The sequence below is a fragment of the Zonotrichia albicollis genome, chromosome 5, assembly GCF_047830755.1.
Source record: "Zonotrichia albicollis isolate bZonAlb1 chromosome 5, bZonAlb1.hap1, whole genome shotgun sequence".
Classification (NCBI taxonomy): Eukaryota; Metazoa; Chordata; class Aves; order Passeriformes; family Passerellidae; genus Zonotrichia; species Zonotrichia albicollis.
Window position 1 is genome coordinate 8408259 of NC_133823.1, and position 15365 is coordinate 8423623.

General features: G+C 50.6%; 1 long non-coding RNA gene across 2 annotated transcripts; it reads left to right on the forward strand.

Moving 5' to 3' along the window:
- Nucleotides 1-629: 629 nt before the first annotated feature.
- Nucleotides 630-11864, forward strand: LOC113460052 (uncharacterized). Of its 2 annotated transcripts, XR_012580359.1 has the most exons (5): nt 630-3340; nt 6024-6221; nt 6989-7044; nt 10157-10287; nt 10416-11864. It is a non-coding gene; the product is annotated as an uncharacterized LOC113460052 (long non-coding RNA). The 2 variants fall into 2 exon arrangements; XR_012580358.1 differs by having other exon boundaries at nt 10157-11864.
- Nucleotides 11865-15365: the final 3501 nt, after the last annotated feature.

A 15365-nucleotide genomic window follows, 5' to 3' on the forward strand; every position in this document is an offset into this window, starting at 1 on the left:
TTGAGAGCTCGGGTGGTTCTGCCTGGAGAAGAGAGGGGAGACCTTTGAGAAGCCTCCAGTGCCTAAAGAGGCTCCAAGGGAGCTGGAGAAGGACTTTGGACAAAGGTGTTGATTGCCTTGCAGGACCAGGGGGAATGGCTTCCCACTGCCAGAGGGCAGGGTTAGATAGGATATTGGGAGGGAATTCCTGGCTGTGAGGGTGGTGAGCCTCTGGAACTGGTTGCCAACAGAACTGGCTGCCCCATCCCTGGAAGTGTTCCAGGCCAAGTTGGAGAAACCTGGGATAGTAGAAGGTGTCCCTGCCCATGGAAGAAGGTGGAATTAGATGGTCTTTGAGGTCCCTTCCAGCCCAAACCATTCCATGATTCTGTGATCCTCAGCACATCCTCCTGGCCCAGCAAGGCAAGCAGCTGCCCCTTAAGCCAGGGTATGAAACTGTTCCCTGTTTTCCATGGAAATAGCATGTTCATCACAAATGTTTTGCTGTTGCTACTCCTGGGCTCCACCATAGGCTGTTCTCTGACCTCTACAAGCAGTTCCTTTCTCCTGCAGTAATTAACACCCTCATTCACAATCCTGTTGCCTTCTGATACAAGGCAGGCGGCCTGGTTTCAGGAAACAGCACGGCGACACATTTCCCCAGGGTCGCTCGGGCCTAAGAAACACGCGGACACCAATATGGTGGAGGATCAAAGGCCTTTATTCTCTCTTCCCGTGGGGTTTTATAGTCTAGGGGGCTTCTACGTCAGGTGGGGGTCTGTCTTTACCATCTATGGTTAGTAGGGGATGGAAAGTTACCTGGGCAAGTGGAAAGTTACTGGAATCCAGTTCGGGGGGCTACATTCCTATGTTAATTTTCTTATCTAAGGGGGCAGGGGCCCTGTCTTCCCGTAACATCACGAGATCTTCCGAATGCCAGGCCCTATCTGCTACATCTCCCCCCCCTTTTTCACAAATGAATGAGGTAGTCATATACTGAACTGAGGTATAAGGTTGTAGTTCGATAAGGAAAAGGGGGTTTGGTACATCTGAGTAAGTTTTTCGCCAGTCAAGGTTAGGACTTGTGGCTGGCAGTGTTCCCTGGTTGGATTCACCGCCCAATGAACAGGATGTTGGCCCGTTCCAGGCGGGCCTGAACGAATGAGACCAGCTTGTTCAGCAGGCAAGGTCCGAAGGTAACCGCTAGAAGTAGCAATGCCAGTGGACCTATTAGGGTAGAAATCAGAGTGGTTAGCCATGGTGATTGATTGAACCAAGACTCGAACCAGCCCTGTTGGGCTTCCCTGTCCTTCTGCCTCTGAGCCAGTCTGTTTCTGAGTTCTGCCATGGAGTCTCTCACGACTCCTGTGTGGTCTGCATAGAAGCAGCACTCCTCTCTCAAGGCGGCACACAGGCCCCCTTGCTGCATGAACAGGAGGTCCAGACCTCGCCTGTTCTGCAAGACCACTTCCGAGAGAGAGGAGACTGACTTCTCCAGGAAGGAGATGGATTTCTCGATCCTTTGCAGGTCCTCGTCGATGGTCATTTGCAGCTGGGACAGTCCTTGGTGCTGTGTCGCTAGGGCTGAGACACCCGTTGCCGTTCCTGCCGCTCCTAGCCCGAGCAGCATTGCAATAGTTACACCTGTTAGTATTTCTCTTTTGTGGAGCCGGCTGGGTTCCTCAAAAAGGTGGTACACCTCTTCGTCTGAGTGGTACAGGACCCTAGGAACAATCAGAACTTGGACACAAAAGTCGTTAGAGTCATCAAATTTGGCAAGAGACACACAGGGACTCACTCCAGATCGCTGGCAAACCCACATCCCAGGTGCGGATGGGACTACCCACTTATTGTTTTTCCTGTTAGGCTTGACGACTTTGGTGCAGACGTTGCCTCTCCGCCTAGCTAGGGTTTCATTGCCAAAGCATCTGCCCTGGCCTGTGACCTGACTCAGGGTGATTCCTTTGCGAGGGGTTTCCCATCTGCACTGGTGAGGGGCATCGGCTGTGGAGTAACTGAAGGGAGTGTTTAAAGCAATTCCTTCATAAAAGGGAGGTTTGACATCGTAGCAAAGCCAGCAGGATTCGGTTAGGTTAGGGTTGGATTCATTCAGGGATATAAAGGTAGCTTCTAACATACGAAGGATTGGGTCTGATTCCGACCTGGCTGCACGGTCTGTCTGAAAGACTTCCGCATGGCCGGTTGGGACTTTGCTAACTCTAGTGGGTAGGGTTTTAGGGTAGATTGCGTTTTTCCTTTCGGCACGCTTTTAATCACTTTGTTTGGTCCGACCGCTCAGCCATTGCACCGTAAGCGGGGATGCAAAATTGACCGCTCCCTGTGAGGGCACAGGGCACGAGGGTCTCCTGCCCCCCTGGGGGTCGCCGTGGCTGGGCCGCTGCATCGGGGTGTCTTCCCGCAGCTCTTACAGATCCCTCTAGGGCGTGCCCGGAGCGAGGATGCTGCCAGGGAAAGCTGTGCCGGCTGGGGACAGCTCGCTGAGTTGCTGCCTTTCCCCAGAAGCCTGGGCTAACGCGGTCGTCCCGCCACCCCTGTTTAAATAGAATCCGTCCTGCCCCATCAAAAAGCATGCGGCTTATTTGCGTGATATCAAAAGTGAACAGATCATTATTGTTAGAAAGGTCGTCCACAAACGTGGGTACTACAGCTGAATTGACTCCTCTTTCTGAAATCGCTTTGACTTCTCCTGGGTTAACTGGGGTATATGCCCCCCGTTGGTTTCCCTGCGCTCCGGCAACTCCCACCGGGAAAGCGTTCAAGGAGGCTGCCGGTGCTCGGTCCCTACAAGCTGTTTTTGTTTTTCCCTAATCGGTGAGTTTGTGTTGCGACCGTTTCCCGATATTGTTTAAAGCTTTATTAGGTTTCGCTCGAAACAGTATTAATTCTGCTCTCTCGGTTTCCGAGTCCCAGCCGGGCTCGGTCCGACCCCGCTCCTCCCTTCGGGGGTGGTGCCGTTCCTTCTCCCTGCGCTCCCCCCGCCTCCTGCCGGGGGAGGTCCTTGCCCTATAAGGACCTAATTTGAATAGAGCGCTCTGATTGGTCTTCCGCTCCACTGCGGGGGCCGCCCCTTCTCCCCCCTCTCCCGCACATGCGTTCTGGGGCGCGCTGACTGCATTTCCGCCCCCCGTCTCCTTACTTCCGCCCTCACCATGTGTTTCGGCGCCATCTTCAAACCCATACGGCGGCGGGGAGTCGGCGCCGCTCCCGGCGGGGTCGGCCGCGTTCCGCGCCTCCTCTGCCTGTCCCCGGCAGAAGAGCTGCGCGTGCCGCTCTGCCTCCCGCGCTGGGCTGGTGGCCGGCGGGGAAGGGACGGATAGAGAAACCGCGGATTTTTCGGAAGGTTCCGCGGGGGGGCTGGGACCCGGCGGGCTCCGCGAGAGGGTCGGGGGGTCCCATGGGGGCTCTGGGGGGTCCCCTGGGGGCTCTGGGGGGTCTGGGCTCAGGCTCGGGAAGGGGTGGAACGCTCCCGGCCCCGGCATATTCCCGCATTCAATCCGATCGCTCTCAGACACTGTGTGCGTCGCGGCCCCCGCCCCCCGCTTTACTGCAAGAAATAAACGTATATGCGCGACTTTCCACGTCTCCTGTTCTTCTAATGCCTTGCGTAGGGCCTCTTCTCCTTTCCCCCACGCTTTGAGGCTTTTACCATTGCCTGAGGACTTAGTATCCTCTGCTAAGGCGGCAGTGCGCTTCTCCCGCACTTCCGAATATAATATATTTAACGGACGTTCGATCGTCCCGAGCTCTAGGAGCCTTGCAATAGCAAGATTAGAATTCCTGAGCTCACACTTAATTTTACATTCTATCCTAAACTGTGCATGCATATCTGATACGACCTTTGCATAGGATTCCATGTTCCTTGCTGGTCCGGGGACGTCTCCCCACGCTGCAGTCGGAACCGGCCGCTGGCAGCCGCTGCTTCCTGTCCAGGCGAATCCCCGTTCCCCGGGCGCTGATCGGCTTCCCGGGTTTTCGGCACCAGAATGTTGCCTTCTGATACAAGGCAGGCGGCCTGGTTTCAGGAAACAGCACGGCGACATATTTCCCCAGGGTCGCTCGGGCCTAAGAAACACGCGGACACCAATATGGTGGAGGATCAAAGGCCTTTATTCTCTCTTCCCGTGGGGTTTTATAGTCTAGGGGGCTTCTACGTCAGGTGGGGGTCTGTCTTTACCATCTATGGTTAGTAGGGGATGGAAAGTTACCTGGGCAAGTGGAAAGTTACTGGAATCCAGTTCGGGGGGCTACATTCCTATGTTAATTTTCTTATCTAAGGGGGCAGGGGCCCTGTCTTCCCGTAACATCACGAGATCTTCCGAATGCCAGGCCCTATCTGCTACACAATCCTGTGCTCTTGGCAAGTTGGCAGGTGACATAAATACCTTGGCATTAAATATTTCATTACCAGGCAGTCCAAGATACTAACAGGGACAGTAAATAGTAAGTGTCCTCTTTGTGAAGGAAAATTAACTAATTTATGATGCACTGCCTTGCTTGTTTCCACAAGAGAAGCAAAATCATGGTGCCAGCTCTCATTCAAATGCCCCTTAAAAATACCACTTAAATGCTGAAGAAGGGTTTGCCTGAAGAGCTTGTGTATTATAGGAATTCCTGGGTAAATAAAGACAGGCTTCTGTGTCTGTACAACAACAAGGATTTCTAAGCAACTAAAACCTGCCTGGCTGGACCTGCAGGGGAAACAAAATTCAGCACATTTCTAGAAAGAGAACAGAGAATTTCTAGTCTCTTCTCTTTTTCTTCATTTCACTGAGCCATGCTACTAGTGTATCTCGCAATCATTTAATTAGTTTGATTAACTAGTCTGATTCTGCAGCATCTCTGAAGCCTTTTCATTAAAATTTAGGTTACTTCTCCTCAGTCTAAACCTTTTATTTTGTCCAGATCTGTAAATTTCCTTAGTATTAACTGTGCTGGTATAGGAAGGGTAAAAATCTTTTCTTAACTTATTTTCATGGTGGGTTATTTTGGCAATTTCCTGATGCTCCTCTTTTGAAAACCTCTAATGAAGGCTGCAAGCTGAATGCCCATCCAGCTGGGACATGAGGAGGATTCTAGAGCATCTCAGGGCCACTGGCCAAGATAGGAGCTCTTGTGGCCCAAGGAGGGGGAGGATGGAGAGGGGTCAGGGAGAGAGGATGAGGTCCCCATGGCCTCCTTACTTCTCTGGCCCCAAGCATGGCAGCAGGGATGCAACCCCTGGATGTGGCCAAGGAGCCATGTGCAACGGACAGGGTGTGGGGTGGCTTTCTCTCTGTGTAGCACCTTTATTTGCTTTTAAGAGATATAGGCATCTCTATGTCATTGTACTCAATCCTCTCTTGCACAGGAGACAAAATAGCTGGTAGAGAACTGTAAGAGAAAAATTAATTGCATTTTCAAGGATTTGGGAAGGCAAAGTATTTTCCAGGATAAGACAAAGGAGGTTATTATTGCTTTTTGGTCCTTTTTTAAATGAATAAGGATGAAAAGAGGAGATAAAACATGCAATTCCTTGGTACAGGTTCCATTTCAGCCTGCTTTTTCTCACCTAGAAAGTATCTGATGGACAGACGGGGATTGTTGTTGTGGTTTTCACCCAAATATAGCACCTAGATCTCAGCTTTTTGCTTCTTTGTTTATCTGATTTTTCTTTCTTATATGCTTGTTTCTTTGTTATCTGATATTTCTTTTGCATCTTACACAACCAAAACTTTCAGCACTCATTCTTTGCCACCTGTCACTCCTCAGATCATTCCTTTCCCAGTCTTCATTGATGTGAATATTGTTCGTGCTATCCAAGGGCTCTCCTCCACATTAAACCTAATCCAAGCAGTCGTGTCCATGACTGAAACCCTCCTGGTAGTGCTGATGAAGAGGCAAGAGGCTTAAAGATTCTCATGTCTTTTTGCTGTCCCTGCTGAATGCTGTGCCCATCAAAGTAACTGAATCTTAATTCACATTGGCTGCATCCAGCTCCAGAGGCAAATTCCACATGGAGATTTCAACCCAACTTTTCTTTCTAGGGAGATCAAGAAGAGGAGGTTGGGAAAATGCTCACATGCTGTACTTCAGCTTTTTCCTTCCCTGCCCTCCTGTACTTCACACCCCCCAGATTTGTGGATTCTTTGTGGCATCCCACATTTTGAAAAGACCATTTTCCTGGAGAGCAGGAGGCACAAAGCTGGAGCAGGAGTGTCAAAGGTGCCTACTCACATCCACAGGTATTCGTCCCTGCAAGTGTGAACCACAATCCTTCACTATCTCTTTTATCCCCTCTGGAGGAAACAGCCTCAAGTTGCTCCAGAGAAGTTGCAGGCTGGGTATTAGGGAAAATGCCTTCCTGGAAAGGCTGCCCAGCCCTGGCACAGCTGCCCAGCCCTGGCACAGCTGCCCAGGGCAGCGGTGGAGTCCCCAGTCCCCATCCCTGGAGAGATTTAAAAGCTGTGTGGGTGTGGCACTTGGAGATGTGGGTTAGTGGTGGCCTTGGCAATGCTGGGGTAGCAATTGGGCTTGGTGATCTCAGAGGGCTTTTCCAACCTTAGGAAATCTGTGATTCTCTCCAAAGTTCCTTTAATATCCCTGTTTTCTTCTCCTGCTGCTTCTTTCTCTGCCTCTTTTCCTCGTTAACAGCAACACAGAGGTGCCAACTCCCTTTCTCGTGACCTTCATGTATTTTATATTCACTTATCAAATGCTTCAGGAGGGAGGGAGGTAAAGGTGTTTTGTGGTTTATATCTTATTGATGGGATTCTCTCCAGTGCTTTTGATACACAGACGAGTCAATTGATTTCTGGCTGTGTTTCCCCCCGGAGCCTCCCTCCTGTCTGCACTGAATTGGTTTTCATGCGCAGATTGCAATCATACCGATCCTGTGTGTGCACAAGCATTCATGAGATTAACTTGCAGACCTGCAGTGCAGGTGGCATTGAGATTGTTGGAAAGGAGAAAAAAAATCAGGGCTGTTGAATTGCTTTTCTTTCTTACTCAGTTTTACAGGAAGAAAACACATGAGGACCACATCATGGCCAAGGTCCCAAGAACTAGGTGAGTAAAACAAAGAGGGGAGGAAATTCATTGCCCCACGAACCAAGTCTGGGACACCAAATTTATTTAACCATATCCCCCAAGCTTGTACATCCATCGCTTCAAGTTTTCTTAGGGAACACTGTGGGCTGCACTGCAGAGGGCTCAGTTTCAACTTTCAGTTTAAAGCTTGGTTTAAAGTGAGAGAGGGCAAGATTAGATTGAATATTGAGAGGAGATTATTCCCTGTGAGGGTAGTGAGACCTTGGCACAGGTTGCCCAGAGCAGCTGTAGCTGCCCTATCCCTGGAAGTGTCCAAGGTCAGGTTGGACACTGGGGCTGGGAGAAACCTGGCCTACTGGAAGGTGTCTCTGTCCATGGCAAGGGGTGTAATGAGATGATCTTTAAGGTCATTCCAACCTAAAACATTCATTGATTTTATAATTACTCTAGGCCTTGACAGTGTTGACAGATCTCCACATTGTTTCTGAAAGCTGGAGATGATGAGAAGTCAAATGTTCCAGCCTATTATTGCTGTGATTAGATAAAATCAATCATAGAAAACAGAATGTCCTGAGCTGGAAGGAATCCATCAGGATCACTGAGTCCAGCTCCTGGCTCTGCACAGGACACCCCAACAATCCCACCTGAGCCTGAGCGCATTGCCCCAGCGCTGCTGGAGCTCTGGCAGCCCTGGCACCACGGCCACTCCCTGGGGAGCCTGGGCACTGCCTGAGCACCCTCTGGAGGATGGATGAGCCTCTCCCGATCTCCACCTAAACCTGCCCCAACACAGCACCAGCCATTCCCTCGGGCCCTGTCACTGGTCACAGAAAGATGAAATAAAATACCCTATTTCCTGCCTTAAATGAATGCATGTTGTTCCTCACCATGCTTCACTCAAACCCAGTATGTAAATAATCTCTAATCATTAGTGAGTTACAGCGACAACCCACTTACTTCATCATGAAACTAATCCACAATTCCAAAGCAGGTCCTTGTTCTGACTCAGAGAGAACATTACAACTTCTGCTGGAGAGAAACACTGAATATCCCTCAAAAGTTCTGGTCCATCAAAGGGTTCTTTTTCTATTTTGACTGTTTCCTTTTCCAGTACACAAGAGACTGAAGTAAGAAGCCCTTCTAAAATGAAAAATGAAAAGGCCTCACTCTTAAACTTAAAATGTTAAAATATTTTGGTTTGATAGCTTTAGAATACTTGTGAGCCCTTTAGATTTTTTTCTTTTCAAGCTGTGCTTTAACTAAATCTTTAGTCTTCAGGAAGCTCAACTCTTTGATCTGCCTCAGTAAACAGAATTATAGAATCACAGAGTGATTTATGTTGAAAGGGCCTTAAAAATCCCCCAGTTCTGACTCTTGCCATGGGCAGGGACACCTTCCACTAGAACACCTTCCACCAGAAGCTTGCTCCAAGCCCCATCCAGCCTGGTCTTGGACACTGCCAGGGAGCCAGGATCAGCCACAGCTGCCCTGGACAACTTGTGCTAGGGCCTCACCATCCTTACAGGGAAGAATTTCTTCTTAATATCTGATCTACAGCTATTGTTGGTGTGAAGCCCTTTCCCCTTGTCCTGTCCCTCCACATCCTTGTCCAAAGCCCCTCTCCAGCTCTCTTGGAGCACCTTTAGGCATTGGAAAGTGCTATAAAGTCATTAAATGGGGACTTCAGCTGCTCTTTGGTTTCATCCTTTCTTGGTGTAAGCCCATCCTGGAGAAGATGCACAGCCACCTCTTCATTAAGTCATGTTTCATCGTGAGTTATTTCAGAGTTTCCAGTTTGTAGAGTGAAACACCTCCTGGGTGAGTTAAATATATGGTAAATGGTTCAGAGGCTCTGGAAACCAGTTTTTGGGCAGCAAGGGACTTCACCTCATGCTGGTAGATGCTAAAGGTCACTTTCTGACAATATTTACACAGACTAAATGAAGCCATTAAAATAACCAAACTGCTGCTGTTATCTCTCACAAGAGACTGTCCCAGCAGTGGAAATAACTAGGAAAAACTCCTTGGAAGTGTCTAATTGGCCAGCTGAGACTCTGCCTAATTGGAGTGTCTATTTGCCCTGACATCTGTGATGCAGCAGGAGCAAAACGCTCTTCTGAGCCCTGACTCTCCAGGGCTACTCCAATGCCTTCATGGGCTCAGAGGGTTTAGACATTCCCAAACAGTGCTGGAGGCAAGAAGCTGCCTGGAGCCTTCATTTCTTGACAGATTGGCCAGAAATAGAAATACTTTCCCCGTCTCAAGCTATTTCCAACCTCATTCTCATCCCCAACACATCCTCACAGATGCAGCAGGATGGTCTATGAGCCAGGAAAGTTGGCCATTGGATAACTGCAGACAGTAGGATTCAGGCTGAAGCGTTGAAGGGGGGGAAATGAAATTGCAAAGGTTCTCCCAGCCCATTACCATTGGAGATAAGACACGAGGGATAAATCTTGGATGGACTGGAAATCAACAGCAAGACCCTACAGACTGCAAGATGTTCAAATCTCCCTTCTCAGAGCAGTTGAGCAATTGCACAGAGTGCTCCATTTAGCTGGATACAAAACCAGCAGGAAGAAAACAGATTGGAGGTTGGCTACCACAGTGAAATTGCCTTATGTTGCACTTATCACACCGTTGACACTAGATAACTGATAATATTTTATGATTCTTACGAACAAGCCTGGAGGTGACCTCCAGCTGTAGATTCATAAAGCCACAATAATCACCCAGACATCTGGATATTGAGCTCTAGGATAAAACAGAATCTGTGGACCTGATCCAAATAAAAGTAGAGGCACAGTTTATTTTTTGGGAGGCATGACTTCTTGGGGAAAAAAGGCAGGAATCTTTGATCATGATGATCATGGAAAAACCAGTTGTGAGGAGGCACCTCAGAAGTAGGGCTGGGGAGGTGGTTGGAGACCTCTGGTACATAAAGGTCAAATAAAGGAATTGAAGGTGATGCTGCTGCATTTGGACAAAGAAAATCCCATGTGTAAGGAGTGAATACATGGAGACATGCAATAAAGGCTGTGAAAATTCAGCTAAGTGGTGAGTAAGGGCTAACACAGAATCACAGAATGAAAAGGACTTTAAAGATCATCTTCTTCCATCCCCTTGCCAGGGAGAGGGACACCTTCCACTGTCCTGGGCTGGTCCAAGCCCCATCCAGTCTGGTCTGGAACACTCCCAGGGATCCAGAGGCAGCCACAGCTTTTCTGGGCAACCTGTGCCAGGGCCTCATCAACCTCACAAGTAAGAATTTCTCCCTAACATTGCATCTCAAGCTACTGTTGTAAAGCCATTCCCCTTTGTCCTGTCAACTCCCTCTCTTGTCCAAAGTCCCTCTCCAGTTCTCCTGCAGCCCCTTTGGGCTCTGACAGGTGTTTTAAGGTCTCCCCAGAGCCTTTTCTTCTCCACGCTGAACATCCCCAACTCTCTCAGCCTCTATGGGCACTGCAGCAGAAGACTGGGGTGCACCTTTCTGCCTCGTGTCTTGGAGGTCCCAGGGAAGGGCTCCCCAGTACAGTCTGCTGGAACCAGCCCTCTCTCCCCTGGGCTTCAGCACCCTCCAGGAAGCCAAAGGTAAATGTGGCAGACCTCCATCAAAGAATGAGTGAGAGACTCAACCAAAACAGAGAGGGCTGAAGAAAAACTCATGCCATCAACTGAATATCCCAGACATTTACTTGAAAGTTCAGAGACTTCTCATTTGTTTTATATTTCCTGTTGCTCCAATCAACGTGGTTGGAAGTCAAACTCCATTGGGAAGTTTCTAGCCCTTGCTTTCCCCAAGAGCCACCTGGCTGTCCTGAAGACACACCCTGTAATGTCCCGGGAGGGGGAAGAGCAGCTGTGGGTTTAGCCCTGTACCTGCTGTGCACTCCCTGCCCACCCAAACCCACCTTGTATCCAAATCTGCTGGGATGATCACTGGGGTTGACATCTGCTGGACCACAAGCCAGTGTCTGCACTGGGCAGACCTGTTTGTTTCTCGGGGTGTCTGGTTTGATTCATGCTGACAGGGCAGGTACCTGCTCTGCACTCCCCATGGGTGTAGGGAAGCTGGGCTTCCACAGGATTATTTATAGAGCACAGCATTATTTATGTTCCCCTATTCTTGCTGTCTTGCTGTCATGCCCTGAACTGCATTTCAAAAAATCACAATTTAGTAGTAGATCTGTGATTTTGTTTAATTTCATTAAATGAAATGAAACTTGCTGGAATGAAGTAAAATGAAAAGACATTCTATAGAATTATATAAATTAAATTTTAAAATTTAATGAAATTAAATTTACTGAAATGAAATTCTATGAAATTTTATGGAGTGAAATGAGATTCTAAAAATGAGATGAAATTAAATTCATTTTCCTGGAATGAAATTAAATGAAACAAAATGAAATTAAATAAAACAAAACAAAATGCTGCAACTATCAGATTTTTTTGTTCATTTCCTTCAAAATATTTAGAACTCTCAATAGTTGATTTGCTGATATTAACATCTGCAATGCTGCTTCTCTGAAAAATTTAATTAATCTTATTCCACAAAAAATTAAATGTCTCTCAAATTATTTATGACCTGATGAACTCTTTTCTTAACCACTACTCACTCTCAAGGGTCATGATTCACAACTTGCATATGTGTGCAATTCCAGTGGACACACAGAGTCCTTGTAGTTGTGCATTTGTGGTTGTAGAGAGTGTTTGGTAAGTCAAATCCTTGTAAATCTCTGTAGCATTTGCTCATATAACTAAATGCATTAATGGACATTACACTGTGACATCAGCTGAGGTATTGCTCATTTAAAGCAATTAAGTATTTCACTATCAAATAAAGCTTTTCTTTCTCTTCTGTCTCTACTTTCCAGAGTTTTCAGTAAGTACTCATATTTATTTCATATTATAAACTCAAACTTACTCTAAAATACACGGGAAAAATCAGTGCATTGTCAAAGCACCCAAGCACTTATGAGAGACAAATCAGGAACTTCTTTCAAAAGCTCTGCAAGGAAAATGTTCATTGAATTGTTGGAAGCCTCAGAACTAGTTAAACTTTTTCCCGTAAAGAGTGGGTATCGGCTGTCGCCGCCCCGCCGCTCGGGCGGGAGGGCTGCAGGGCTCGGGAGGGCTGCGGGGCTGTGGGAGGGCTGCGGGGCTCGGGAGGGCTGCGGGGGCGGCTCGGGGCTCAGGGAGGGCTACGGGGCCGGCTCAGGGCTCGGGGCTGCGGGGCCGGCTCGGGGCTCAGGGAGGGCTCCGGGGCTCGGGGGCCGGCTCGGGGCTGCGGGAGGGCTCCGGGGCTGCGGGGCTCGGCTCCCTCGCTGTGGGCCGCTCGCTGCCCGTGCCCGGCGGGGCTGGCCAGTGGCCCCGGCCCCTTCCCCGGATAGCGATCAGCCCGGCGGCTCCGCCTGAGGAGGGGGCACGGAGAGCCCCGAGCAGGGCAGGGGTCCCTCAGGAGCGGGTGGCCGTGTCTGGCCGGGCACGAGAAGCGCCGCCGGGTCAGCCTTTGCCGTGCGCAGCTCTGGCCTTGGGGGTGTTTGCCGCAGACGCCGTGCGCAAAGACAAAGTTTGGCACAAACACCTGTCTGGAGGTGTGAGGTGAGCTGACAGTGGGGCTGCCTCGGCTGGGCAAAGGCAGCCTTTTGCTGCTCCTGGCCCGCTTTTCAGCCAAAAACATGAAGGAGATACTGTGCAGTGCTTACAGAGCATGATCCCACTGTGATGAGGGAAAAAAAGGACCTTCTGCTATTCATGGGAAACCTTCTGTTATTCCTTGTGCAGACTTTTAATTCTGTTGTCTGATTTACTGTCCAGTATCTTTCTAACAAAACCTGTTAGAAATTTAGATTAAGGATGAGGAGCTGAATTCATTCATTACAAAATCTTGCAAAGCCTGAAGGACTGGGATGGTGACCGCTCTCAGCAAAGTTTATTTATTAGCATTATGTCAGATTTCCCCCAGCCCTGGGCAAGAAACCTCTGGGATCATGTTGGAGGTGAGACTGATCCAGGTCAGATCAGGTCAGTGTTCACTGTAGGTGTGGGCTTTGGCCCCAGACGCTGAGTTTAAACTGGATCAGGGTAACAGGCGCTGCATTTTGTTGTATCACGAGAGTTTATATCCCTGCCTCTGCTGGGATGTGGCAGCACAGGGAGCAGAATTAAGCCTGCACCTCCCGTGGGCATTGCTGGACTGTCTCTCTGTTGTGCCATCAGACCATGGCAGTTTGCTGCTGCCACTGCCACCCCACCTGGGGGCTGTGCCCTCCTGGCAGCCCTTGCCAGCCCCACACGAGTTCCAGTGCTGCCTCTCTGCTGTGTTAGAAGTGTTTGCTGGGAATGTGCCTCATCCCTGGGAGTATCCTTTTGTTCCTGGGCAGTTGGACAGAGCTTTTGGGCTTTTCAGCTACAGACTTTGATTGCAAAAGTCACTGAAAGGGAGAATGACAACGAGGTTTGTCAGAGTGGTGCTGTCAAACCCCACTTGACAGTCTGTGCTGCGTGTTGGAGGCTGTTGTGTATTCACAATGCAAGGAATTAATGTCCCCTTCCCAATTCAGCCTAGATGGTCCCAAAGGCTCTTGCAGGGAATATTTCTTCTTTACTTTCTTTCATTTGTGATAACATAATTTCGAAACTGCCGTGAAAATTTCTTTCGTTCCTCCTGGAGAAAACCACATGGCAGAGGCAGTTTGCAAAGTAGCCCAGAATTGTTTTAGGAGAAGGGAGTGCTGTGAGTGCTGACAAGCCGCATCTGCCTGGGCTCTTATTCCAGGAAAAATGCACTATGCCAAGTCCTTTTCAGTTTTCACATAGAAAGCTCTTGCTGGCACACAGGGAGCAGATGATTGTTCCTCGAGTGCTTGGACTGGACTGGGACCACTCCAGAGCTGAGGAATAATTTCATTTTTCCAGAAGGAGGCGGGAAAACCATGGACTTCCACGTAAGAATGGTTGGAGAGAAACTTGGAAGTCGTGCAGCTTGTTAATGATTTATTCTGATCGGCATTTGCCCTCTCAGTGTCCCGAAGCTCGGCGCTTCCCGTGTGGGGGCCGAGCGGGGCCTGGCGCGCGGCGCCGCAGTGACACATGCGCGGCGCGGGCAGTGGCTCGCGCCTGACACCCGGTGGCGCGCAGCACTACGGCAGTGGAACAGCGCGCATGCGTGTTTGCCAGCGGAGGCTCTTTGGACGTGGGAATTCAGGGCGAAAAGGAAACCCCCGTGAGCATGCGTGGTGCTGTGGAATGGGAGGCTCATGCACAGTGACGTGCCCGGCGCGGAGCCGGGGCCGCAGGGCAGAGCTTTCCCTGGGACACAAACCCTAGGGTTTTCCTGGGAAATAAAACCTGGCTTTTTCCTGGGACACAAAACCTGTTTTTTTCCTGCGAAACAAAACCTGGGCTTTTCCTGGGACACAAAACCTGGCTTTTTCTGGGACACAAAACCTGGGTTTTTCCTGGGAAACGAAACCTGCAGCTTCCCCAGCCCTGTAGCGAGGGGGGAGCCGCCCCGGAGCATCTGGGGCGGTGTTGTGCAGTGCTGGACCGGTGCCGGGGTGGTGCCGGGGCTGTGCCTGGGCGGTGCCTGGGCGGTGCTGGGCGGGGCCGGGGCGGTGCTGGGGCGGAGCTGGGCGGTGTTGTGCAGTGCTGGGCCGGTGCCTGGGCGGTGCTGGGCGGTGTGCTGGGGCGGTGCTGGGCCGATGCCGGGGCGCGGCCGGGGCGGTGCCGGGGCGGTGCTGGGTAGTGCTGGGCGGTGCCGGGGCGGTGCTAGGCGGTGCAGGGGCGGGGCCAGGGCGGTGCTGGGCGGGGCCAGGGCGGTGCTGGGCGGTGCTGGGCCGATGCCGGGGCGCGGCCGGGGCGGTGCCGGGGCGGTGCTGGGTAGTGCTGGGCGGTGCCGGGGCGGTGCTAGGCGGTGCAGGGGCGGGGCCAGGGCGGTGCTGGGCGGGGCCAGGGCGGTGCTGGGCGGTGCTGGGCGGTGTGCTGGGGCGGTGCTGGGCCGATGCCGGGGCGCGGCCGGGGCGGTGCTAGGCGGTGCAGGGGCGGGGCCGGGGCCCAGGGAGGATGCGGCTGGAGACAGAGCTTGGAGGCTTGTCACTTTTAAAGGAACGTGGAAAGCAGGGAGAGAGGTGGTACAAAAGCACTGTGGCTGCTGGGCAGGTGAGACGCGACTCAGAGGGGGGAGTCGCTTTCCTGAGCTCCTGAAGCTCCACTTGATTCTCTCAGGAGCAGTCGTGAAAAGTTTCCCGTTTGGAGCTGGGCTCCAAAAGGTAGGAACCTGAAACTGCTTCTTCTAATAAATCCCTAAGTATGGGAGGCCATACTGTGAAAAATGCATT